The following is a 27,920-nucleotide window of genomic DNA, read 5'->3' on the forward strand; positions in this document are numbered from 1 at the left end:
TGGATTTCATTAGATAGTCAAAAAACAAAGGGGAAGATGGTGTTGATTGTTTTATTTAATGTTATATATAAAATTAAAAAGGCTATGTTTACAATTTTGCTGAATGTAAGAGAGAGACAGTAAGGGGGTAGAGTTTGATCAAGAGCACGAAATCCGATCAAGGGAGTCCAATATAGGGAAGCTGATAGTTTCCTCATTGAATGGGAGGAATGCAGAAAGAGGTATCTCTTCTTCCTCCTGGTGCACAAGCAGTCCTGAATGTACTCTCCTTTTCCATTCAGAAGTCCTCATCTCTGTTCAGCAGTTGAGTTTCCCAAGGCCTGAGAAAGCCAATTGGTCAATGTTATACCTAAAATGCAAACAAATCTTCATTAAAATGGTTGAAGCAGAAACCAACCTCCAGAAAGACCATGACACCATAAGATATAGGAGCACAATTAGGCCATTTGGCCTATCAGGTCTGCTCCATTTTCCCTTTCAGCCCCAGTCTCCACCCTTCTCCCTATATCCCTTCATGCCTTGACTAATCAAGAATCTATCAACCTCTACCTTAAATATACCAAATGACTTGGCCTCCACAGCCACCAGTGGCAATGATTAATTCCACTTTCTGGCTAAAGAAATTCCTCCTCATCTTCACTCTAAAATGATGCTCCTCTATTATGAGGCTGTGTCTTCTGGTCTTAGACTCTCCCACCATAGGAAACATCCTATTCACATTCACTCTTTTGAAGCCTTTCAATATTCGACAGATTTCAATGAGGTCTACCCTTATTCTTCAGGTTTCAAGTGAGTAGAGGCCCAGAGCAATCAAAAGTTCCTTATAAGGCAAGCCTTTTAGTCCTGGAATAATTTTCATGAAATTCGTTTGAACCCTTTCCAATGTCAGCACATCCTTTCTTAGAAAAGGGGCCCAAAACTGCTCACAATATTCAAAAGCAAGTCCTTTGACTGGCTTCTAACCCACCACTTAAAAGCTTGAAATTAGCATTTTGGAGGTGGTTTCTCGTTTCTTCATCCACCCATGTCCCCGTCTTCGCATCATAGGGTGTTAAAACTGCTCCAAAAGTCATTGCTGATGTTATGGAAAGCCTCTCCGTATTTTAAGCCCTCAGGTAACCAAGTACAATTGATAAAATTTCCTGGAATTCACATTAGAAATTAGTGTGAAGCCAACCTCAAAGGATATTGCTCACAGCAAATTCCAGTATTGTTATGTGTCGTGAATCCCAGCTGTTCCTAAGTGCCGAAGTATCACATCAATGCAGAATCTGCTTGGACATGGACCTCTTATTTTTTATATCTTATTCCCAATGCATTGAAAATATTAGTTTACATTAAATGATGAATAGTATACTGAGTTATAACTACCACTGAATTATCTCCACTGATCTAAAGCCACTTCTAGATGTGACTTCTTGTAAATCAAATCAGCAATCTATCTGCTGCATGGCCAGACCTCTGCACACAATATCAAATCAAGGTGGAGTCACATCAGGTCAAATGATGGTTGTTTAGTCATTGCCGGGTAAAGGATGGAGAAGAGTGTTTGTAGTTTGTAACAGGATAAGCCCTGCTTCACAGAGAACTGTAGAGGTTAAATATCTCTAAGTTCACAATTGTTGACATGAATAAAAATGAAATGAGAAACATTGTGAACATGTTGCATCAAAATTGCATTCAAGATGTAACAACACCCAAGCTTGGATATTAAAACAGTACACTGCCTAAATTAGATGGGTGTATTACACACTGTTGTTGACCTCCTTAATGGTGCCAAGCAAAGCAACAAGGTTAACTAGGGTGATAACTTTAGTGTTTGATTAACTATGTTTTATTGTCCAAGATAGTACCAGGACCAGTAATCATGTAAGTCTGAAGCAAGGAAAATGCTATAGAGAGTTATGTGTAAGGCTACTAATACCCATCATTCAGGAAAAGAGTCAATTGGAATTATTGAAGAGTGTATTAAGCTTTGTTAATCAACAAGAATTCTTTCAGAAGATGATTAAACGTGTAGGGTGGAGAGAGCAAGCGCAAATATGATCTTATAATAGAATTTGTATTCTCATGTTCAGATGGAATTCAGCAAAATTCAATTGAGTAATGACAAATTAAGTTGCTGATTAGTTATTTGGAATCTTAACTATAATGAAATAGTTTTGCAAATGAAATAATGAACAATTGATTAGGAAACATGGAATCTGGGAACGTTTATCAATAAAACTAAAATTTACCATCTATGTGTAGGTGCAAACAACAAGTTTTGTTTTTTTTAAAGGTTTGATGAAAAGTAGTAGTTAGCTATTGTTTATAAATCCTTTCTCCTAAAGTAAATAATCATGAAAGTCAAATGAGTAGAATTCCGGGAATTAGGAAATGGAAAGGTCTTCAAAGTTAAATTGCGTTCAAAAGAGTGAAGAACATTGTGCGGAATGATCTGCAGTTTTAGAATGCAAGTTGATTGGTGAAGATATATATTGATTAACTGATCACCAGCCCCTCTGGCAGCTCATTCCAGATGCCAATTACTAACTGTGTGAAAATTTTATCCTTCAGGTACCCTTTTAAATCTTTTCTCTTTCATGTTAAACCTATACCTTCTGGTTCTAGATACAGTTGCCATGGGAAACAGACACCAGCTATCTACCTTATCTATGTCTCTCATAATTTTATATCCCTTTATTATGTCACTCTCAGACTCCTTCACTGCAGGGAAAACAGACTTTGACTGCTGAATTGCTGAAGCCAACCAGTCAGCAATATCCTTGTGCATCTTTTTTCTGCAAGTTTCTAGTTCAATCACATCCTTCATATTGAGTTGTAACCAGGATTATAAACTATATGCTCAGTGCAGCCATGTCTTGTAGAACCTAACATTCCAATTCATATTTAATGCCTCAGCTGATGAAATGTCAATATGGTATATACATCTTCTTCACCACCCTGACTACCTCTTTTCCTTCCCAGGCACTCATCTTTCATTGTGTATGTTCAGACCTGGTTTAACATCCCAAAATACACTTGGCTATATTAGATTCCATGTGACATTTCCTTGCCTATTTTCCCAGTTGATAAATATCCTGTTGTAAATTTGGACAACACGCTTCCCAATACTTTGGTGTAATCTATAAACTTGCTATAATCATGCCACTGACATCCTTATACAAATCAATCATATATGTGACTATTAATAGAAGACCCAGCATTAATCCTATAGCCCACCAACGGCCATTGGAGTCCAATCTGACAGACAACCCTGCACCACTACCCTCTGCCTCATACTGTCAAGCCAAATTTGTATCGAGTTTGCTAACTCATCCCGAGTCCCATGTGTTCTATCTTCCTGACCATCCTATTACGTATGGCTTTGCTAGTGTGAATAAAAATAATTATCAGGTTATCTGAAATTATTCTAAAAGATAGAATGTAGTGAAATAATCAGAAAATAGCTTTGTTGAAGTTAGGAGCCAAAAATAAATTTGAGAACTTACAGGATATTAAACGTTAACATAAAATTACAAAAATAATATTTTTAACTTTTTTGAATTGCAAGTGATTTGACTGTCCAATTGTACAGCAGATAGAACTAAAATTAATGTAGGATTTTGACATTACTCAAAAGAAGTGACACAAATATAAAAGAACTGTAGAACCAGACCAAATTTATCTTCTGAAAGAAATAGAAATCACCTGTAAATATTTTCCATGTTTCACTGAGAAAAGGAGAGGATTATGCCCATTCTGTCTTTATTTAGGAATTGTTTAAAATTAGAACTGGATAATTACAAATATGGTGGGTTAAACCAGAGAGGTAGGAAAATGCAGCAATAAATAATGTTTGGAATGGGGACACCGAGTGCTTTCATATGAGCTCACATTATTGTGCACCATTTCAGTGGCAAAGGCTGTCTTCTGTACTCCCTCTAGTATCTCCATATGACTTTCCTCAATCCATCCATTGTCAAGCTAATCCTACAGCATCTACTGTCCATCAGTATCTTTGGCCTGAGCCATGTAGCCACTATTTATTTCCCCTTGATTATATGTACAACGTTTGTACATGCCAAGTGTGTAATTCCTGGAAAATTCTGATGGAGCTGGATTAAAATGTTTGATTAGTTCTTACAAGGAAATTTGATACAGGCATACAAATTATGAGGGGTATAGATAGGATGGGCTAGCCGGTGGTGTGGGGGCATCAGCACTGGACCTCAAGGTGGAGGGTCCCAAGTTTGAATCCGGCTGAGTCCCAACCTGGGCAGCAGCAGTATCTGCACGGAAGAAAAGCCTGGCAGTCATATCTTACCATGAAAACCATATGGACAGCGACACTACACTACCCATTGGGTCGCTATGAGTCGACGCCAACTTGATGTTAGTCTACAACATAGGGTAAATGCAGCAGACTTTTTCCAATTATGTTAGTTGGAACCATAACTATAGGTCATGGTTTAAGGGTGAAAGGTGAAAAGCTTAAGGGGAACATGAAGGGAGACTTCTTCACTCAGAAGGTCGTAAGAGTGTAGAACAAGCTGCCAGGACAAGTGGTGCATGCGAGCTCAATTTCAATGCTTAAGAGAAGTTTGGATAGGTACATGGAAGGTAAGGGTATAGAGGGCAACAGTCTCAGTGCAGATTGATGGGAGTAGACAGTTTAAATGTTTCAGCATGGACTAGATGAGTCAAAGGGCTTGTTTCTGTGCTGTACTTCTGTATGACTATAACTCTATGATATCCTTGTGCGAGGTCTTTATCGTGGTTTGTGGTGCAACAGACTTACTAATACAACTTACATTTCAAACCCTTCGTTTGAAGCTTTCCACATTTCACATATGGCCAGGTTAATCTGTTCTGTGTCATCTCTCAGATGAGGTAATAACAATACAGAACCCTTTTTGGATACTTACACTGGATGAAATTTACTGTCAAGACAGAATCAATACAAGGTCAGATGCTGGGAAATGGGTAGGCTAATCAGGAAGTAATGGTATGCAAATAGTGAAGATGAGCAATTCAGACATTTGTCATACACAGATAGAGCAAATGGTAAGAATAACATAGATGCCATACACCAGAAGGTGAGGTTAATTCTGCTGTAGATGGAGAAGGCTATGGAAGAAGGTCGGTGGATGTGCAGAATCAAGTTCTCATTCATTGGAAAGCCTGTGAGAGCACCTGAAATTAATGGGAAGAATCATATGCAAATAGACCTACCACTTGGATCAGGGTTTGTATCAGTCTTTCCAACATTGCAATACTGATCAAGTGCATTCACCCACTTGATGCTGTCTCTATGACACAGCATATAAAGACTGATGTTGCATTTTTCATTTCAGAACAGACAGCAAGTACCCAGCTTCTGAATCTGGCTAAGATTGCTTAATCACTGATTTTGAGTGTAGCAGTCTGGGACAAAGGCCTCTGCTGCAGCTCACTGGTTGTATGGTGGCAAGGAAATGGCCAAATCCCATATCTTGAAAACTGCCTCAGACTTATCTTGGGCATCCAGTAGATGATCCTGGGTGCAGGGACAATTTTCACTCATCTGGTATTCTTTTATTTTATCAAACTACTATCAGATGGCAAATGTTGAAAATTGATGGAGCATAAATTGTCAGACACTCACAATGCCTGTGAAACCATATCACAGCCAGGAGTTCAATGTATCTGTGGTTTCTTATTCTAACAGTATGTAGTGCCAAGAACATACTGAATCATTACAAAAAAGTGGAAACCTGCTAAGACAGTTGCATCTTCCCTTTTTCATGAACATATGTCAAATGTAGTTCATAAATTTAATATGATACTCAATGATACACAGCTTTACTGTTTTGCAAAGAAAGAGTGATTCATAATATTATGCTACTTACATACTTTAGCCTCTCAGTAGGGTTTCAGAGTCCTTTTGACCTTTCCAGGGAACTGCCAATGGAGTTGCATTCCCTTCTTGACTTGAGGAAGATATCACCTTTTTGATTTAATTCAGCAAAATCTTATTTCTTCCATATTCAGCATTGGATCAAATTCTAAAAAATATTCATAATTCAACGCTTCAATATCACTGGCAGGAAGTAAGTGATTCTCATTTACACTTCTGAATCCTTTTTAACAAACTATCTCCACGGTGCAAACCTGGCATCTTATTTCCAAATGTCAGATTTGTTAGGGTTGTGTCATGTTATTTAGGATGTTTCTCTGTATGACTAGAGTGAACATTTTTATTCCTGTCTCTTACACCCTCCTCCTAGAATTTAACTTAATTATTTTCTGTATCTTCTATATATTAGCAACTCAGCAGGAATATAAACTTTTGTAGAATTTTTCCATAGTTCAGCAAGTATCTCACTAATTGATGTTTCATTATTAATCTCAAGCACTTCTTAATAGCAATATCTTTAGTACTTCTGACAATTCCCATTGATCTCTCCAATGCACCAATTGCTGCTGGATGACGTGGTGAAGTAAGCTTTCATTTAATACCATTTTGTTTCACAGTGTTCTCATAGAAACGGCCATTATCAGAGTTTAATTCTTTTGTAAGCCATGACATGAAAAATGGATCTCTGTTCTTTTATAGTATACTCCTTTGTAGTGTAGGACCCAAGATGTTTTACTTTAATCTATTTCAAGTGATTGTCCATGAATACTAAGAAGTTATAATCCTTTTCTTACAATGGAAAATATTTATGACTACTTCCAATTCTGTGAACGTATTATCAATGACTTAGCCCTGTAATCATGACAGACACTGCACTTGTCAACCAGCTCTTCAAAATTTTTATCTAATCTAGTGAATAAACAAAACCTCCATGCATTACCTTCTCGCTTATGATAAGAATGTTCAGAGTGAAATCTCTTGTCTGAACATGCTGTATATGATAATTCTCCGTAGCTATGTCACACAATCTTGTTTTGTCATCAGTTAATGTTGTCAATTATACTATGTGTCATGTACTTATCTGGACATTTTTTGGATGCAGTCTGCTCCTTTATCATATTTGTGCTTGGGAACATATCATTTTGAATCTCCTCATCTCCATTGCTTTGATTGGAAAAATCCTCTTCCACTATTTTCAATGCAGAAATTACAACCCTCATATGCTGTTTGAACTTTGAATGACAACTCCATAAATGTATCAAAAGTTGCATTTTACTTTGAAGTTCCTCATTTCATCTCTTAAACATTCAGAGATAAAAGAAGAGCATCATTTTTACATTCTAGATGAAGTTAATGTCAGTATTGCTGACAGGATCAGGAATTCCAATCTAACTCTTACATTTGTAATCAATGCACAAAGCCTGTCCATCAAGGACTGATGGAAAACCTTCACTCCAAAGATAATTTCTTGATCTTCTTTCTTAATTTATGCATAATTTTCTCACTTTTCTTCATTGTGTGTTCATTGCAACTTATATTCTTAATAATCTGATTACATGCAATCTTCAACAAACATTTTGCACTGTGAATTAATCTTGCAAAAGGCCTATGCTCTTTTCTGTTTGTTTCTGTTTGCCACAGTTCAATTGTTTGTCCTTAATGTAATGATGTTGGAATGGTTGTAAAATCTAGAAAACATCCAACATACCCCTGTACCATATCCAAGTTCAGAATCAGGTTTATTATCTTTGACATATATCATGAAATTTGTCATTTTGTGGCAAAGAGCATGACATAAACATTACTACAAAGAATGAGGTAATGTTCATCTGTTCTTGGACCATTCAGAAATCTGATGGTGAAGGGAAGAAGTTTTTCTTAAAACATTGAGTATGGATCCTCAGGCTCCTGTATCTCCTCCTTGATTGTAGTAACGTAAAAAGGGCATTTTCTGGATGGTGGGTGTCTTTAATGGTGGATGATGCCTTCTTGAAGAACTGCCACCTAAGATATCATTGATGTTGGGGAGGCTTATGCCTGAGATGGAACTGGCTGAGTCCATAATCCTCTGCATCCTCTTGCAATCTGGTGCATACAAGGCTGCCCGAATGAAACCAGTCAGAATGCTCTCCACAGTGAATCAGGATAGAAATATGCAAGAGTCTTTGGTGACATACCAAATCTCCTCAAACTCCTAATGAAGTATTGCCTTTTTCATGATTCCATCAATGGGTTGGGTCCGGGATAGATCCTCTGAGAGGCTGGAACCCAGGAACTTAAAGCTGCTCACCCATTCCACCACTAATCCCTCAGTGAGGGCTGGTTTGTGTTCTCCTGTAATGTGTCTTGTTCATTCCACTCTAGTTACCCTGTGCGCAGGTCAAGCATATACATTAAGCATTTACATAGACTAAAATAATAAGCAACTTTAATGAAAGGAGGGGAAACGGAGAAGGAAAAGATAAAAGGAACAATACTTGTATTGTTTATCTTATACTCATTTTTAGCATTTTCTTTATGGCATTGCTACAACTCTTACTATGTAACTGAAGCCAAAATGAGCCAGATACACTTTCTCTCTTTCCCAATTCAGGAAGTACAGTTTTTGCAGCGTAAATGTGAGTTGGCTCTTTCCTCTTTCCACTTAGATTAGGAGAGATAAATATGAGAGGACATGGCTTTAGGGTGAAAGGGGAAAGGTTTAGGGGGAACATTAGGGGGAACTTCTTCACTCAGAGAGAGGTGGGAATGTGGAACAAGCTGCCATCTAGCCATCTAACATGGTAAATGCAGGCTCACTCTTAAGTTTTAAGAATAAATTAGATATATACATGGATGGGAGAGGTCTGGTGGGTTATGGACTGGGTGCAGGTCAATGGGACTAGTGGAATAAAGTTTCAGCACAGACTAGAAGGGCCAAATGGCCTGTTTTCTGTGCTGTAGTGTTCTTTGGTTCTATGGAAACTTATGCTTGCACAGAATATCTTCCTTCACTTCTCCTTACAAAAGACTTCTTTTTATGATATTTCACAACATATTAAAGACATACGAGGGGTGATTGATAAGTTTGTGGCCTAAGGTAGAAGGAGATGAGTTATACAGCTCTCTTTACATGCACATGCAGGTCAACTCTGAGAGTGATTATGCAGAAAGTTTGAAGTTAATAACTCATCTCCTTCTACCCTGGGACACAAACTTATCAATCACCCATGCTGAGGACACTTTCTGGAGGTCCAAGATCCACATGCTCCACGACTGCTGGACTAAGTATGTAAATGTAGGAGGGGACTATGTTGAAAAATAAATGTGCTCGGTTTTCTCAAATTGACTCCTTCTACCTTGGGCCACAAACTTATCAATCACCCCTCATATTGTTCAAGACAGCTGTCTTGATCAAATACAAAACAAATATAAATCCCAGAAGTTTTATATTTTTCTAATGTTCTATTAATTTTATTTGATGAATTTACCATTTCTGTTCTTCAGGCAGTGATTAACTCCAGTTTAAAAAAAGCTCAGTTGCCATTTCCCACAAAGAGATGGAGTTCAGAGTAGAAGACTTTGAATTAATAGAAACAATTATTGTTTTTTTCACCAGTTGATTTTACAATTGAAAATCAAAACTTTTATCTAACTCCCAGAGTCAATTGCTATTCTACAACTATGAAGTTATCAATAAATATTCATAGATAGAAATCATTCTGAAAAGACCCAAACATAACCCTGTCAATATATCTACATTTGTCAACAAGTGTCAACAAGGTTTATTTTATAAGGTGGTTGCTCAAAGGAATCTCTCAAAATAACTTCAAAGAATGAAAAGTATTTTAAAAGTTGCTGCCTATTTCTGGTTCTGAGAAACTCCAATGTCATTGTTTCCAGCTGAAGACTATGATAAGGAAATGAACCCCAAGTGCAAGAACCATTATTTTCATTCAAGTAAATAAATAAACAAGGAAGAGAATTTGGATCATGTCCGTTGGACTAGACTAAAGGAAATATTTTACTTCTATGTTATCACTTGGGGAAAATCATATCAGTATTCTGGAGAGCAAATTGCCTCCTGCAGAAAAGCTGCTTTGGGAACTAATGTATGTCTATTGCTTTGAAGATTGTAATGCTATTATAATATCAAAAATACAACATAATTTGCAGTTTTCTTTAAGTCTCTGTTCCATTTATAGTGAGAATTTGAAACTCTACATTATAACAGTTAGCAGGGATTTGCAAAAAGTGCTTCTTTATAGTTTTTATCTGGAAAAGAAAGTCTTTAGGTATTCCTTGGGTAAACTAGAAAGAGAGCCAGTTTACTGAGATGTATATCAGTAAGAGTGCGTAAGCTTTTAGGAATGCAGTGTTTTACAAAATCATTTTTGTCTATTTTGTAAAGAACTCAGTGATGCACTTCAATAACTCATTAAACTTTTAATAAGCTAAGCTAACCTTAAAATTTTCAGTAGCTTAAGTCAGCACTTGAATTCAAACAGAATATCTGTTGAATGGAATTAATTTCTGATATACAGTATACTCACCTAGAAAATTAATAATTTTGAATGTATTTGCTTTATGAAAAACTTATAATATAGGAAAATGATAAAGAACGTATTACAATCTGAGTATATGTTTCTTGTGCTTGCTAACGAGAATAGCTGTTAAGTTCCAAATTATTCAAAAAATCTTTTCTTTTATCTTTTTCCCATTAAATCAATCTCTCTATGACTAGTCACAAGAAAGTATGGTGATTTTTTTAAGTAACTGAATGAGAATTGTTTAATGGAAATGTATAATCTATCATTTCATTAAAAAAAGGAATTTGGCTTTGAACTAGAATAGATTAAGTTAAAATACAAGGAAACTATCTATCAACTTGATCTAATCTTCAGGTTTTGTCCATGACCTGCACTAGCTCAGCTTTTTCACACTCTGAGGCAACCAGGAAGAACATCATGCTTCACTTGGTCCACTGATAGAAATTGCAAACCAGGTTTCCTGAACTTATTCTTGCCTAATGCACAGTTGGAATTTTAATGCAACTTTGAACCCCGGGGAACCAGGCAAGAATTAGTAATGCTTAGGGTGAGATACTGCAGAGGAGTGCCTCAGAAATTTCCCTGACAGATTCATACAGAAGACAAACCTGTGGCAGAGCTGTCTTTTGTCAAACCTTTGGTGGAATTTAACTTCTCATACTCTGAGATATTTTTTAAATTATTACAGTTGAACCACATAGGCAACAGTCCAGGCTGCTCAAATCCATCTTAAAAATAAAATATAAGTTTATTCAAAACACTTAAATCTCCTTCATCCTATTAAAAAGTGGTTTGTAAAAAACTAATAACGTTCCCTAGTCTGCAAGTTAAAACAAAACTCAATCTCAAAATGGATTGACCTTACCTATTGATTACCCTATCATAACGTTGAAGAATCCTAACAAGATTTGGTTTGGTTGAAGAACTTTACGTAGAATCCAGCAACGGAGCATAGTGACAAATATAATGGCATGCCACACTCAATAAGCCCTGGAGAAGCAGCAGGCCTGCAATGGTCCAGGATTACACTGCAAGAAGCAACACCAACATGATTCTACCAAACATACTTTGAAATTTATGAAAAACCACCCAGTACAACCACATGAAACATGAATAGTAACAATCTAGTAATCAATGGTTTAAGACTTGATCAAGCATATGTCATCATCATCATCAAGGTCATAGAGAGCATAAATTATTATATTCCATATGGTAATTTTCTAACTGTATCTTAATGCCATTCTTAGTTAAGTTTAGCCCAGTACTTTCTCTACATCCTTAAGACCATTTATGATATAATATTAATTGGTTTGTGCAATTGAGAAGCTATTCCATGTACCACAGCTCAGCCAATCTTCCTGAACTACAGTTTTCATTGATGCTCATTAACTTTGTACTTATATTCTTTATTTTCAACTAATTTTCTTGCATTGACTTTATCATGTTAGTCATTGCTTTAATTTCTTAAATCATGCCTACTCAATCTCCGTAGCTCTATTGAAAGCAGATTAAATTATTTAAATCTTCTTGCCGCACAGAACATTTGCAGTACAATGATCCCATTTGCTTAGCTTTCTGTACACAATCATAATGTTACAAGCTGAAGGTGCTTTTACATGCTTAGACTGCCTATTTCAATGCAAAATCAAATGGCTTTATGATGGACAGTAGCATATCATTGAATCAGTTAGTAAAAGGTGACTAAAAAAACAGTGGTGATGAATTAAAACCCTATGTTGAATTACCATTGAATGCTGCTCAACATGGCACCAGTCACCATTGCGACCAATGGCGACATCTTGCATACACCTCACAAAACTACTTCTTCTCCTTCTTTTAAATATGTTTCTTCTACTGAACTGTGTGCGATGGTGCCTGCTGCCCGACTGGGCAATCTGGTGCTTTTGCTGTCTCTAGGGGAGTTCAACAACAGTGGAGCACAAACTCATGGTCAGTTCTGTTACTTACTCATTACTCATTGCCGATTAAGGCATGGAGCAAGACTGAAATTGTCAAGAATGAGAGTGGAAGACGAGCGGATGTTTGCGTCATCTGCCTATGTTTGACCGTTCTCCCTCTCCCTTGCGTTCGTTGCTGCTGCAGAAAGGTGCAGAAGTCTCGGGTTCATGCTACAAGGATGGATCGGCGCAGCTTGGGGCTGTCAGACTCTTTTTCAGAGGAACGTGCAGTTTGATGTTTGGTGACCATGGCTTTGGACTCAGTTTGCAGGACTCTGAGGTTCGTATTGCATGTGTTTCCAGTTTCCGATTGCTCTGTTTCTTCGCTGTTTGTGCAATTTGATAGGGGTGCCTCAGCATAGATTAGCTCCATGGCCTGCAGTCAATGAACGACACAATGTTAAACTGAACTGAACTGGACACTCCAAGACCATTGGATATCTAGATTTTTGATATTGTGTGTTATTCACTTGCTTTTTGCCACTTGCATGCATTGTTCTTTTATTCACGCATTGGGTGTTTGATGTTTTCTTTGAACTGGTTTCTTTGTTTGGTGGCTGTCTATGAGAGGACAAAACTTGGGGTTGTACACTTTGATAATAAGTGTACTCTGAATCTTAAAACCATTATGCTTACTTCAAGAAGGCAGATGCAGAGGCCAGAAGGTTCTCAGGTTTGCTTCTCAACCTGCGCCAAATTAATCTCGGTTGAGATAGGTACAATTAGACTAAGTCATCCAACATGCTACTTATGTTCAACATATAGTAATCCAAATAGAAATATTCTCATTTTGAGTGAGGACAAAATGGGGCACAAATTAAATGATTCTGACTGAAAAAGAAGGACACTTGCATTAGCAGTGTTAGCACTTGGCTGCAGGCAAGTATGCTGTAATTGCAAAGCTCTGTGAGTTCAATATTCATGCAAGTCTGTCCCAGCAGGAGTTAAAATCCTAATCAGTCAGAAACATGGGGAGAACCATAAAACCTGTTTCTTTCAATAATGTTATAATACATCTTTAGTATGTGAAGATTATCAACTGTTCTAACAATTTTATTGGAAGTGAATGATACACAGGAAAGGGGGGAGGCAAAAACAAAGAGGCTTCATTTATCGACTAGCCCCATTAATCTTTTACTTTTCTAAAATTAAGACATTAAAATAAATTGCTAGTGACCTCATAAGCTATTTCACTAAGCAGATCAATGGGTATCTGTTGGGAAATAAAAGAAAGCTACTTTCTGCATGTCTAGCTCCTAATTCAATCGGTAATTTTAGCTGTGTGTTTTACTCTGAGTTGGTATCAGACCTATAGTGAGGACTAGCAACAGGAAGCTCAAACAAATATCTGGATGCTGGATTTAGACTCAAACGTTCAGAACCATAATCCTACGTACTCTGGCTCTATCATGGCTTTCTGTGATTATGTGGATAAAGGAAGAGAGAGGTGAGGTCTCTTTGTTCTTCCTCTGTGGACGTGCAATTGTCCCTAGGCTTCAGTAAAAAGGCTGAGAAGTGTCAGAAAGACCCAGAGAAGGAGGTTGTCTGCACCCATAGGTATCACACTATCACACCTGGACATCACTAATAAGTGCTAAAGCACATATATGCCATAAAAATGCCAGACAATGACCCTTTCAACAAAAAAATCCTAATCACTTTTCCTTCATATTGAATGGTACTTCAATTGGCAAACTCCCTAGTATTTTTTTCCTGGAAGTTATGTTTGATTAGAAACTTAATTCGATAAGACACAAAAACATTGTGGTTACAATATCAGTTAAAGAATCAATGGTTCAATGGTTCAATTTAATATCAGAGACTGTATACAGTTTACAACCTGAAATTCTTACACTTCTCAGACATCCACAAAACAGAAAGAAACCCCAAAAAATGAATGACAGGAAACATTAGAACCTGAAAACCCTCCTTCCCACCTTCCGTGCACAAGCAGCATCAAAAGCATGAACCCTCCCTGTCCCCTCCCCCCACTAGCTCTAGAAAAAGCATTAACCATCCACCCCCCCGCCACCCACTATGCAAAGCAACCAAAGAGACCATGATCTAGAGTCCATCAAAAACTATTGTTCATCCCAACACTTCAACATCACAAACAGGCTCTCAGGAGAGTGATCGCTCCTGCAACAACAAGATGGGAGACCTGCAGCTTTGATATTGCAATCTATCATGTCACTTGTCCAAGTTCCCCAACTTGAGGACCAACAAACTCTCAGTTACTATCAAGAGAGAGAGGGAGAGTGATTGTTCGAGTGCAGAGGCCTTCTTTTGACGGCAGTGTACACTACCTGCTGTCTCAAAGTTTCAATCTCCCACAATGCTTCACACGGTGACATCAGCGAGGAATTGCATCACCATGGGGGGGGGGGGTCACACCCCAAATGCACACATCTTCCAGGCTGCACCTGGAGATATTGAAATGCCAAGCAACACAGCAGGTCCAAGAGCGGGAACTCACTGCCCGTGATGAACCGTACTTTGAGAAGCTGAGTATTCTTTGACAATAGGCTTACTACAGAGCATTTCCAACAACCACAAGTCAGGAGGGTAATGAAATTTAGTTTGGCTGGTTGACTGCTGCTCTGCCAAGACTCAAGGCTTTGATATCATTCAGACCAAAGCAATGCAAACTGAACAGAAACGGCAGATGTTGGAAAGTGGGGCAATACACCAGATCTTGAAGAAACTCTATTGGTCAGACAGCACCTATGCAGGAAATGGGCTGTTGATGTTTCAGGTTGAGTCTCATCTTGAAAATTATAGTGTGTACCTTCTACATTATACAAGGCCAAAAGTTTCAAAGCTTCTTTACAGTAGCTGGAAAACCAGTGAACTAGTGCCCTCAAACGGTAACAGATAAGGTGAAAGCTTTGAAGAACATCACCCAGTCACAACCATTCCAACCTGGAAATATATTTACACTTCTCCCTTGCTGTTGGACCAAGATAGAAATTAGAACATAGAAATCTACAGTAGATTCCAGGCCCTTTGGTCATGGTTGTGCCAACCATGTAACCTACTCTAGAAACTACCTAGAGTTAGTCTACTGCATTGCCCTCTATTTTCCTAAGTTCCATGTACCTATCTAAGAGTATCTTAAAAGACCCAATTGCATCCGCCTCTACCACTGTTGCGGCAGTACATTCCACACTTTGTGTTAAAAACTTACCCCTGACATCCCCTCTGTACCTACTTCTAAGCACCTTAAAACCATGCCCCCTTGTGTTAGCCTTTTCAACACTGGGAAAAAGCCTCTGGCTCTCCACACGTTCAATGCCTCTCATTATCTTATACACCTCTACCAGGTCACCTCTCATCCTTTGCTGCACCAAGGAGAAAAGTCCAAGTTCACTCAATTTAATTCTCATACGACGCACTCTCCAATCCAGGCAACATCCTTATAAATCTTTTCTGCAGTCTTTCTGTAGTATTTTTGACCTTCCTGTAGTGAGTTGACCAGAACTGAACACACACTCCAAGTGGGGTCTGCCCAAGGTATTATATAGCTGTAACATTACCTCACGGCTCTCGAACTCAATCCTATGATCGATGAATGCCAACACACCATATGCCTTCTTAACAATACTGTCAACCTGCACTGCAGCTTTGAGTGTCCTATGAACATGGACCTCAAGATCTCTCCAAGAGTGTTATCATTAATACTATATTCTGTCTTCAAATTTAATCTACCAAAATGAACCACTTCACGCTTATCTGGGTTGGACTCAATCTGCCACTTCTCAGCCAAGTTCTGTATCCTATCAATGTCCCATTGTAACCTCTGACAACCCTCCAGACTATCCACAACACCTCCAAACTTTGTGTCATTAGCACACTTACTAACCCACCCTTCTACTTCTTCATCCAGGTCATTTATAAAAATCACAAAGAGGAGAGGTCTAGGAACAGATCCCTGTGGAACATCACTGGTCACTGACCTCCATACAGATCTACATCCACCCTTTGCCTTCTGTGGTCAAGCTAATTCTGGATCCACAAAGCAAGGTTTCCTTGGATCCTGTGCCTCCTTACTTTCTGACTGAGCCTTGTATATGGAATCTTATCAAATGCCCTACTGAAATCCATATACACTTCATCCACTGCTCTACCTTCATCAATGTGTTTTATCACATCTTCAAAGAATTTAATCAGGCTCGTAAGGCACAAACTGCCCTTGACAAAGCCATGAACATACCTAATCAGATTATGTTTCTTCAAATGGTTATAAATCCTGCCTCTCAGGATTTTCTCCAACAACTTGCCCACCACCGAAGATTCCAGGATTGCCAGTGTAATAGAACTATTGGAGTACATTGACCATATGCACTACAGTCAATCAGGAAAGGGGCTTTAGATATGATGGGACCTGGAGAAGCTGGTAAGACTGGCAGTACATTCCCTTGTTGCTGCAGGCTGCCTGACAAAAAAATCTATTCCCTTAGATGGATATAGCTGCAGATAACCCAGATCTCCTCTGGATCTAGTTTTTTGACATTCAGGTTTGGCATGAGTTGTAATAGAATTACATATACAGCTTGAAAACAGGCTATTTGGCCCATTTTACACATGTCAATCAAGTTGTTTACTGAACAAGTCCCATTTGGCTCACATCCTTGTCAGTCCTTCCTGTCCATATACCTGTCAAAATGTTTGTTAAACATTTTAATTGTACCTGCCTTCACCATTACCTGTAGTAACTCAATCCACACACCCACAACTGTCTGTGTGAAAATTTTACTCCTCAGCATCCTTTTAAATCTTTTCCTTCTCACCATGAAACTATGCCATCTAGATTTGGGCTCTGCTCCCTTTGAGAATGACTGTGACAATCCATCTCATCTCTGCCCATCATGATTTTATAACCTTCTGTAAGGTCACCCCTCAGTCTTGTTCACTTCAGGAAAACACTCTCACCGTATCCAATATCTATTTATAACTCAAGCCCTCCCGCCCCAGCAACGTGCTTGTGGATCTTTTCTGCATCTTGTCTGACTCGGGTTGGCTGGTTGACCAGCCTCAGCTGATGCTGCAGCGGTGGGATCACAAGTGCTGTCGATCAGTCAGTTTGTGCTCCAAGTAGCATTCTAAGGAATTCACCTATGGAGACCTAGTACATAGACAATCTGGTCCACTAACTCAACACATTTATATTTTACATCCATATTTGCCTTTGGAGGCAGTGGGTTGGTGGCCACAACTATTAGATCAACTAACAGGAGTCCTCTTATGCTCCCTGATTGCTTAGTAACAGTTCTTAGCTCTCTGTCTGAAAGTAAGGTTCATGTTATAGGATCAAGGTGAATTAAGATGGAAGATTGTGGTGAACTACATATACCTGTTTGGACACGCCCCCACCTGCTGACTGCTCCTGTGGCTTCTCCCACAGACCCCGGTATAAAGGCAATTGGAGACACAGCCCCGGCCTCAGTCTCCAGGATGCAGTTTGGTAGTCAATTGCTGCTTGTTCTTTCTTCTAGCCAATAAAAGCCTATATCTTGCCTCACGTCTCCGAGAGTTATTGATGGTGCATCGAAGATTAATATTTACAGGACATCTCTGTAACAGCTGATCCCATAATTACCAACATGAGCAATGCTTGCCTCTTGCCCCCGTGCTGCTAGTGCTGACTGTATCAACTTTTATCTTAGAAGGCAGGTGAAAATGTGCAAGTGAGCATGTTGCAATGATGATGGGCGACGTATCTATTGCTTTGAATAGCTGGGGGTGTGAAACATGAGTGTGAGACTTACAATGCTAAAGTTGCAGTAAGACAGTGAAGGTAAGAACTTTAACTGTTCGAAATTTTGAGAATGAGTTTTGTACAAACATGTGAGTAAGGTTTTAGAGCACAGCTGTTGATTTAAAGATTTTCTGCCACTTGCCATGAATACCAGCAACTGCTGGAAAGATAACAGCAGAATTTAAATTATTTAAATATTCTGAGCCTCATCTTTGGAGCAGTGAGTGTGTTGCTAATTCGCACTGCTACATAGCTGCTGAAAATGTCCTGGAGTGCAAACGTGCCTACAGCTGTTATGTGCAGTTTTGTCCAGGTGACAAACCTCAGTATACAGAAATCTCAGATAATTATCCTCAATCATTAGCTGGTCAGTGTGCCCAGGTCTGCAGATATGCTAATCTATGCATCCTGGTAATCTACTGTACATCTTGTACCATTTTAATTATTAAATACTTGGTTGGGTTTCAGTAAGGTTATAAAGCTCGTGATGTTGGATCGACTGCTGATGCACACACTCATTTTTCCTTTCTGTTGTCAAGAGCCTCCAATCCAAAACGGTGAGTTCTATATCCCCCTTCAAAGTAGATAGTACATCTACTTCCACTTGAGGCACTTCAAGGTGAAATAAATTTCAAGACTGACAAAAAGTTAATCCCCAAATATTTCAGGATAAATAAATATTTCAATAGAATCTTCAGAAGTACAATCGTGGCAGATGTTACACCTTAAGAAATCCTTTGCTGTTGAGATTTCTATTGCTTTCATTCTATATTATCAAATCAGAAAATGGACCAAACCCACAGCCAGTACTATGACAAGCACTTATTTTACCCGGCATTCATTAAATCTGGGGACAGAACTTAAGTAAAAGTGAACTATTTATGTAGCTTATTAAACACAGAAGAGCACTGATCTGTAGCCCAGTAGGAAGCTGTTACATGATTGAGAGAGCAGGTTCTGTAATGGTTCTCTACCACTTGTACATCCTTTCTGTCAGTACAGTGGAACACCACTCAGCTGTCATGCATGTCAGCAGTGCTCGTCCACAACATGATTTCTCTTCTTGAGCTCAGAATCAGAATCCAAATCAGGTTTATTATCACTGGTGTGTGATGTGAAATTTGTTAACTTAGTAGCAGCAGTTCAATGCATTACATAATATCAAAGAAAAAAATAAATAGATAAAGAAGTAAATCTTATTCAATATACTTTATACAGTATATGTATGTTGAATAGATTAAAAATAGAGCAAAAAAACAGAAATACTATATATTTAAAAAAGTGAGGTAGCGTCCAGCGGTTCAATGTCCAACTAGGAATCGGTTGGCAGAGAAGAAGGAGCTTTTTCTGAATCACTTATTGTGTGCCTTCAGGCTTCTGTACCTCCTACCTGATGGTAACAGTGAGACAAGGGCATGCCCTGAGTGCTGGAGGTCCTTAAAAATGGACACTGCCTTTCTGAGACACTGCTCCTTGAAGATATCCTGGGTACTTTGTAGGCTAGTACCCAAGATGGAGCTACAACCCTCTGCAGCTTCTTTCAGTCCTGTCCTTTAGCAGCAACACCACCACTCCTATACCAGACAGTGATGCAGCTTGTCAGAATGTTCTCCATGGTACACCTAGAGAAGTTTTTGAGTGTATTTGTTGACATACCAAATCTCTTCAAACTCTTAATAAAGTATAGCCGCTGTCTTGCCTTTTTTATAACTGCATCAATATGTTGGGACCAGGTTAGATCCTCAGAGATCTTGACACCCAGGAACTTGAAGCTGCTCACTCTCTCCACTTCTGATCCCTCTGTGAGGAATGGTATGTGTTCCTTCATCTTACCCTTCCAGAAGTCCACAATCAGCTTTTTGTCATACTGACGTTGAGTGCCAGGTTGTTGCTGCGGCACCATTCTACTAGTTGTCATATCTCACTCCTGTACGCCCTCTTGACACCAACTATGGTTATATCATCAGCAAATTATAGATGGTATTTAAACTATGCTTAGCCACACAGTCATGGGTATATAGAGAGCAGAGCAGTGGGCTAAGCACACACCCCTGAGGTGCGCCAGTGTTGATCGTCAGCGAAGAGGATATGTTATCACCAATCCGCACAGATTGTGGTCTTTCAGTTAGGAAGTTGAGGATCCATTTGCAGAGGGAGGTACAGAGGCCCAGGTTTTGCTAATTCTCAATCAGGATTGTGGGAATGATGGTATTAAATGCTGAGCTATAGTCGATGACTATAGTTTGCATTGTCCAGATGGTTTAAAGCCATGTGGAGAGCCATTGAGATTGCATCTGCTGTCGACCTATTGTGGTGATAGGCAAATTGCAATGGGTCCAAGTCCTAGCTGAGGCAGGAGCTCAATCTAGTCGTGACCAACTTCTCAAAGCATTTCATCATTGTAGATGTGAGTGCTACTGGGCAACAGTTATTAAAGCAGCTCACATTATTCTTCTTAGGTACTGGTATAACTGTTGCCTATTTGGAGCAAGTGGGAACTTCCACCCATAGCAGTGAGAGGTTGAAAATGTCCTTGAATACTCCCGCTAGTTGGTTGACACAAGTTTTCAGAGCCTTACCAGGTACTCCATCGGGACCTTCCACCTTATGAGGGTTCACTCTCTTTAAAGACAGCTTAACATCAGCCTCTGAGACAAAGATTACAGGGTCATCAGATGCAGCAGGAATTTTCACAGCTGTAGTTGTGTTCTCCCTTTCAAAGCAGGCATAGAAGGCATTGAGTTCATCTGGTAGTGAAGCATCGCTGCCATTAATACCATTGGGTTTTACTTTGTAGAAACTAATGTCTTACAAGTCCTGCTAGAATTGTTGTGCATCCAATGTCACCTCTAACCTCATTCAAAATTGTCTTTTTGCCCTTGAAATAGCCTTCCTCAGATCATACCTGGTTTTCTAGTACAGGTCTGGGTTGCCAGACTTGAATGCTACAGATCTAGCCTTCAGCAGACAACGTACCTCCTGCTTCATCCATGGCTTTTGGTTTTGGAATGCGCAGTAAGTCTTTGTAGGCACACACTCATCCACACAGCTTTTAATGAAGTCAGTAACAACTGCAGCATTCGGGTTTGAAGATGAATCTCTGAATACAGTCCAGTCCACCGATTCAAAGCAGTCCTGTAGGCACTCCTGGTCCATACCTCTTGGTCCTCACTACTGGTGCTGCAGTCTTCAGTCACTGCCTATACTCAGGGAGTAGAAGTACAGCCAGGTGATCAGACTTCCCAAAGGGAGGGCGTGGAATAGCACGGTAGCCACTCTTAATGGTGGTGTAGCAATGGTCCAGTGTGTTGTTTCCTCTGGTATTGCAAGTGATCTGTTGATGGTAATTGATAAGTGATTTCTTCAGACTGGCCTGGTTAAAATCTCCTAAAACAATGGTGAAGGCATTAGGATGCACTGTTTCGTGCATGTTGATCCCATTGCTCAGATCACCTGAAGCCTGATTTACATTGGCCTAAGGTGGAATATACACTGCTACCAAAATGACCCTGGAGACCTTCCAGGGTAGGTAAAAAGGACGGCACTTAACTGCTAGATATTCCAGGTCTGATGAGCAGAAATGGGACAGCACTGATGTATTTATACACCAAGAAGAGCTGATAATCAGATCATGAGTTCTGATGCAAGGCTGTATGGACACCCAACATGTGATTTGTGAAGCATTTTGCTTTGTGAAAGTTGATGTATCAATAATAACTTGTTCTTTTAATGAAATAAATGTTGGCATGGAGACACGTAAGGAGGTAGGAGGACAGTTAGCCGAGTGTTTCATTCAAAAAAGTAATATGTTTTAAAGAGCAAACATGAGAAAGTCTGCAGATGCTGGAAATTCAAACAACAACACACACAAAATGCTGGTGGAATGCAGCAGGCCAGGCCGCTTATATAGGAAGAAGCACTGTCGATGTTTCAGGCCGAGATCCTTCATCAGGACCAGGACAGTGCTTCGTCCTATAGATGCTGCCTGGCCTGCTGCGTTCCACCAGCATTTTGTGTGTGTTGCATGTTTTAAAGAGTGTTGTCAGGGGGGATAAAAAGATCCAGATGTAAAGAAGCTTGGGGGAAAAACTAGTGAACTTGGTTTAAAGGCATGGTGTCAAAGGTGGAGCAGTTAAATTTGAGAACAACGAAGACACCAGAGATAGAAAAATGCAAATGTTTCAAAGAGGAATCACTGTCATAGGGAGAGAGGAGGCCAAGGAAACACTTGGAACTGGTGCTAAACACAAAACAGCATCAGAAGAGGCCCTTCAATCTACAGTATTGTGCTAATCATTGAACATCTAACAAAACTAATCCCTTCTGCCTACACAATCCTATATCCCTCCATTCTCCATGAGAAATTTAAATTCAGGTTGTAACCCAGTGAGAGACCTAGACCACTAAAACCGGGGCTCCGGGGTGAATGGAACTTGCCAAATGTTCTGGAGGACCTCACCTTTATGGAGCACAGAATGAAAGAGGCTGGCCAGAAATCTACCGAATAGTCAAGCTCAAAAGTTATGAGTGAGGCTTTCAGTAGGAGGTGAGCTGAGGAAGGGGTGAACTGGGTAATTTTATGGAAGTGTATCAGGCAACTGAATTTTCTTGCAGTTAGGTTGATTCATAATTTTCCTTTGTCTGCATTCCAGATATAACATCACTATGGACTGTTTTCCTGTTGCCAGTTAAAGCTGTTGTGTTTTATCCTGTCTCAATTCTAACACAATTATAAGGTTGTCATAAGTTGGATGCTTATTCCACACAACATAATAACAAATGGTTCAGAATATTAGACAGAAGAATGTGTTTATGAATAATGTACAATTAATAAAACTAGGATTGTATTATCCTTCAAACAGAAGTTGAACCTTTATTATAATTAGTAGCCTTTAGAACTATTCAAAAATGTATAATGGAATAGCCTTGGGCAATGTCAATTCTGAATCGAAAAAGCATTATCAGCTATAGAACTCCACAATGTACAACATACATCATTCACATATGGCATACTTCTTTAACTTACACCACCTTCAAAATGTAATATCAAATTGGAGCTAGGCCTAAAAGGACACCATTTCCTGATGGATAATTTATACGTTTGTTTTTGCTATTTCTGTAATGTGATAAAATTGAACACAGCAAATTACAGACATAAAATTTGAAAGATCTGAGGTAATAATTATCGCATCATTTCTGAAATGCCATAAATGCTTAGTTGTAGACAGTGCAAGGTGCCTGAAGTTTCCATTCAAGCAGTAGTTTGTTTCATCTTCAGGTTTATCGATAGGAAAGGTTTCTTGATCTCATTTACTTTAAGCTTTAGAACTGAAGTAAGCAAAGCTCTGTTCCATATTGTTCTCCGTAAAACTCTGAATGATCACTTTAATATTTGCATTTATATTGTGCGGCTTCAGAAGAGCTATCCAAACTAAAGGGGAATTAAAGTTAAAACAACACACACAAAATGCTGGTGGAACACAGCAGGCCAGGCAGCATCTATAAGGAGAAGCACTGTCGACGTTTCAGGCCGAGATCCTTCATCAGGACTAGATATTAAAGTTAGTTTATTCTTTTGAATAACATGGCAACTTTGCTTCTAATTATTTTGGTGTCTTATTTTTACCAGTAGCATATAAAATCCATCATTTCGTAAGGCTGTCGGGAGCATTTTGAGGATGTGTTTAAGTTTTACCTGTCACTGATTTATACTGCACTTATACTGTTAGATTGTTCAGTTGATTGTTCTGTCAAATCAACACTTTTCAGATTTCATTGCCATTCTTGGAACTAATGAAGGAACTTTACCTTTCAAAAGTAATTCCTAGTCTATTTCTTTTCTGTGTTACCTCTATTCATGAATTTGAGGAGCTTAGAACTAAAATTCCTCAAGTGCTTCTTTTGTTCCTCAGTGTTTGTAAGCAAACTGAATTGGGTAAAGATAAAAGAGAAATGTGAAGCGGAATAATAATTTTGTTATAATGGACAAGATACACAATCATTATTCTTCAGTGCTCAGGGTATATGGCTTTGGTGCACACTGAGAATTTGGTGCTGCTCTAAATTTTCCTCAGTGTCCTGAGGGTCTGTCACATGATCAAAGTGAGAGAGATTTTATAACATGCTTTTTTTTAATTGCAACATTTAATTATGGCGTCAGCCAGGGCTTGGCAGAACTCTCCCTCTTCTGAATCAATAGATTGTAGATTTAAAGAACTTATCTGGAAGCTTCAGCACAAATTTTGCCTGATGTTTCACAACTGTCCAAATTCAGTGAACCCTGACTCATGAGAGATATCGAGACTTTGGTCAGGAAAAAGAAGGAAGTCTACATCACTTTTAGGCAGCTGGGTATAACTGAATCCCTTGACGATTATGAAAAGTTTATACTTAGGAGGGAAATCACAGGCAAAAAGAAGGCATGAGAGGGATTTGGCAGACAGGAATGAAGATAATCCCAAAAGGTTCTTCAGTGGCATTAATAGTAAAAGGATGACTAGGATGAGATAAGGTTTTCTTTAAGACCATCAGAGCCACCGGTGTGTGGTTCTTCATGAGATGGATGCGATTTTCATGTCCATTTTTCTTCAGTGTTTAATAAGGAGAATATCTTGGATGCCAAAGAAATGAGTGTAATAAGTAGTGAATTCTTAGAACATATACATATTACAAGGAAGGAGGTGTTTGTAGCCTAGAAATGCATTAAGAAGTGCCTGATCAAATGCATCATGGACTTTATAGGAGGCCAAGGAAATTGCAGAGGCTCTTGTGAAGATACTTGCTTCACTATTAGCCACTGGTGAAGTTCCAGAAGACTAAAGGATGACCAATATTATAGCAAGGTTAGTAGAGGGAATTCTGAGGGACAACATCTACCATCACTTGGATATTCAAGGGCAGATCTGGGAGAACCAGCAGCAAGGTTTTGTGCGTCGGGGGTTATATCTGATGAATATTTTGGAGTTTTCTGAAGAGGTAACAAAGGTGGGGTAGTGGATGCTGTCTATTAGAAGGGTCATTATTTAGATGAGACATTAAACTGTTTCTCCCCCTCTGGCACTATACTCAAAGCCCCAAAGCCCTGATCCTTGACTAAAATACATGAACAGGTTGTTTGCTCATCAGCATTTTGCTGTTAGTGTGAACATGCTGTGTATAAAATTAGCAGTTATATTACTTTCAATATTACAGTGACAATATTTAAATAATACCTCTTTGGATGCAAAGCATTTTAGGGTGAGAAAGTTGCTATGGAAATACAGATGTCCCTTTCTTTTGGACCAGACACCACAGAGCTGCCAATATTTAACTATTTATTTGTTTTGGTATAAAGTTAAATATAACAACAATGTTAAATAAAAGTACCATTGAATTGAAAGGGTTTCATATAATATTTGCATATTTGTGTACTTGGTACCGTCAGGATACAGATTTTAGTTTCTTAAATCAGATCATTAGCCTTTATTATGTTTTCTTTCAACGTCAGTTAAATATCTTACACACAATGACCTTGTCATTAACAATGTTGGCCACAAACAGCAGAAGCAGCAATGACGTATGTCTCAGGCTATGAGCAGACAACATGCGTAATTGATAGCTCATTACAAAGTTCATTTCTGCAGTTGTTATTTTTGTTATTAAGAATTATGCCTTATATATTCCCACATTCTTGTTCTATTTGAGTTACAGTTAAGTATCTTTGGTTTAATTTTTATTTCCCTGTACAAATTTGCAAAGAATTTAATTATATTTAGTCCTCACACAAAAAAAAAACAATAAGCAAATGAATTTTGGTAATTTCTCTCTCTATGATGGAATCCAATTGCATTGCTGATTCAGTAATTGGTGGTAGTTGTGAAATTCAGCTGTATTTTACACATTGCAATTAGAATTGTGTTTTTTGGTTATCTTAACTTCCCAAGGAAGTTTTCAGATTTCCCATTTGCATTTCCAATAGAAGTAAATGTGAATTAAATGTACAAGACATTTCTGTGGACAAGAACAAGATTCCCAGATAGTACATGCCTCCTGGGTGCCATGGTCCAGGACATCTCCTCAGCTTTTTAAGTGGAGGGTGAACTGCCAATAGTTGTGATCCATGTAGGCACCAAGGATATATGTGGAAAGAATGACAAGGAACTACAAAGAGAATTTGGCACTTAGGTACTAAGTTAAAGGGCAGGACTTTCAGGGTTGTGGCTTCTGGATTGCTACCCATGTCACATACTAGTGTGGTCAGATATTGGAAGATTCTTCAGCGGCTAAGGAGTTGATATAGAAGGGAGGGCATCAGATTTTTGGATCATTGGGCTCTCTCCCAGAGAAGGTGAGACCTGTACAGAAGAGATTATTTGCAATTGAATTGGAAGGGGACTAATACTCTACTGGGAAGGCTTGCTGGGGCTGCATGGGGAAATTTAAATGAGAGTTGCGGGTGGTGGGGGGTGGGAACCAGAGTGCCAGAGCAGAGCGTAGAGACGTTGTGGAGACAGATTTTGTTAGGATTTCAGACAAAGTCATGAACCAAAGGGTTGAGCATGCGGTGACTAATGTCCTGAGCTGTGTTTATTTCAATGCAAGCAGTATCGTAGGAAAGGCAGATGAGCTCAGGGCTTGGATCAACACATGGAATTACGATATTGTTACTGAGACTTGGCTGCAGGAGGGGCAGGACTGGCAACTCGATATTCCAGGGTTCCGTGTTTTAGATGCAACAGAGTAGGAAGGATTTAAGTTGGAGGGGTGATGTTTCTAGTCAGGGAAAATGGTATGGCAGTGCTCAGTCAGGATGGACTGAAGAATTCATCTAGTGAGGTGTTCTAGGTGGAACTGAGGAATAGTAAATGTATGACCACATTAAAGGGGCTGTATTATAAACCATCCTACAGTGTGCTGGATTTAGAGGAACAAATTTGTAGAGAGATCGCAGAATGCTGCAAGAAACATAAGCTTGTTATAGGAGGATGTTATGCAACCAGCAGCGATAGACATGAAATTGAGTCAGGTTTTTATAAATAAACAACAAACTTTATTAACCTCTACTCAAAGACATCAAAAAGTAAACAAACGACTAACTTAAGCGGAAGTTAACAGTGTTATGCGTCTATAGTTAGCAACCTATAGACGCATAACTATGGCCAGCTGATGGCGTAGTGGCATCAGCACCGGACTTCAGAGCGAAGGCTCCTGAGTTTGGATCCAGTGGGCTCCAACAACCTGGAGAGGGATGGGCTCCACCAGGTTTCAGATGCTCAAGACATGCCATATCATGAGCAATCACCAAAAAGATCGATGCCGAAAGATTGCCATGACAGCGCCCCGATGACTCCACCAGGACACGCACACAGTTATCAAACAGTCGAACTTAAAGATAGTTCTTAACAAAGCTTATTCAAGCACAGTCTTAAAGTAGTAGTTTAAGAAGTCCAAGTGATTTATGAAATAAGTGAGAGGAGAGACTTCCTGAACCAGGAATGAGCTGAGCCTTGAAGAAAAGACAAAATTGCTGATGCAGATCCCAGCCAATAAATGCCTTTTCCGAAGATCCCGAAGAATAAGATTTCTCAAAGTAACTGACCTTTCACTGGAGTTGGTCAACACTCACCCGAGACCTTGCAGAGGTTAACCAAAAGTGCGTGCCACACTTCACGTTAATCACTTTGATAGACACAGAACGCCATTGATTTCTACCCAATTCTTTGGGTTCGCACGAGGCCAGTACTTCTTCGCACTCTCTCTCTTTCTACGATAACGTAACCACCGACTGTGACTCCCAGCAAAACAATTACGCAACA

The 27,920-nt window shown here is 39.1% G+C and overlaps 1 long non-coding RNA gene across 2 annotated transcripts; it reads right to left on the reverse strand.

Annotated features, from left to right (window-relative positions):
* Positions 1-27,897, reverse strand: LOC132390773 (uncharacterized). 2 transcript variants are annotated; one of them, XR_009511005.1, is made up of 4 exons: positions 27,731-27,897; positions 12,379-12,744; positions 5,874-6,029; positions 1-349 (listed from the first exon to the last, which is right to left on the reverse strand). It is a non-coding gene; the product is annotated as an uncharacterized LOC132390773 (long non-coding RNA). The 2 variants fall into 2 exon arrangements; XR_009511006.1 differs by lacking the exon at positions 12,379-12,744.
* Between the last annotated feature and the right edge of the window lie 23 nt (positions 27,898-27,920).

This window comes from Hypanus sabinus, chromosome 3, assembly GCF_030144855.1.
Source record: "Hypanus sabinus isolate sHypSab1 chromosome 3, sHypSab1.hap1, whole genome shotgun sequence".
NCBI classification, from domain to species: Eukaryota; Metazoa; Chordata; class Chondrichthyes; order Myliobatiformes; family Dasyatidae; genus Hypanus; species Hypanus sabinus.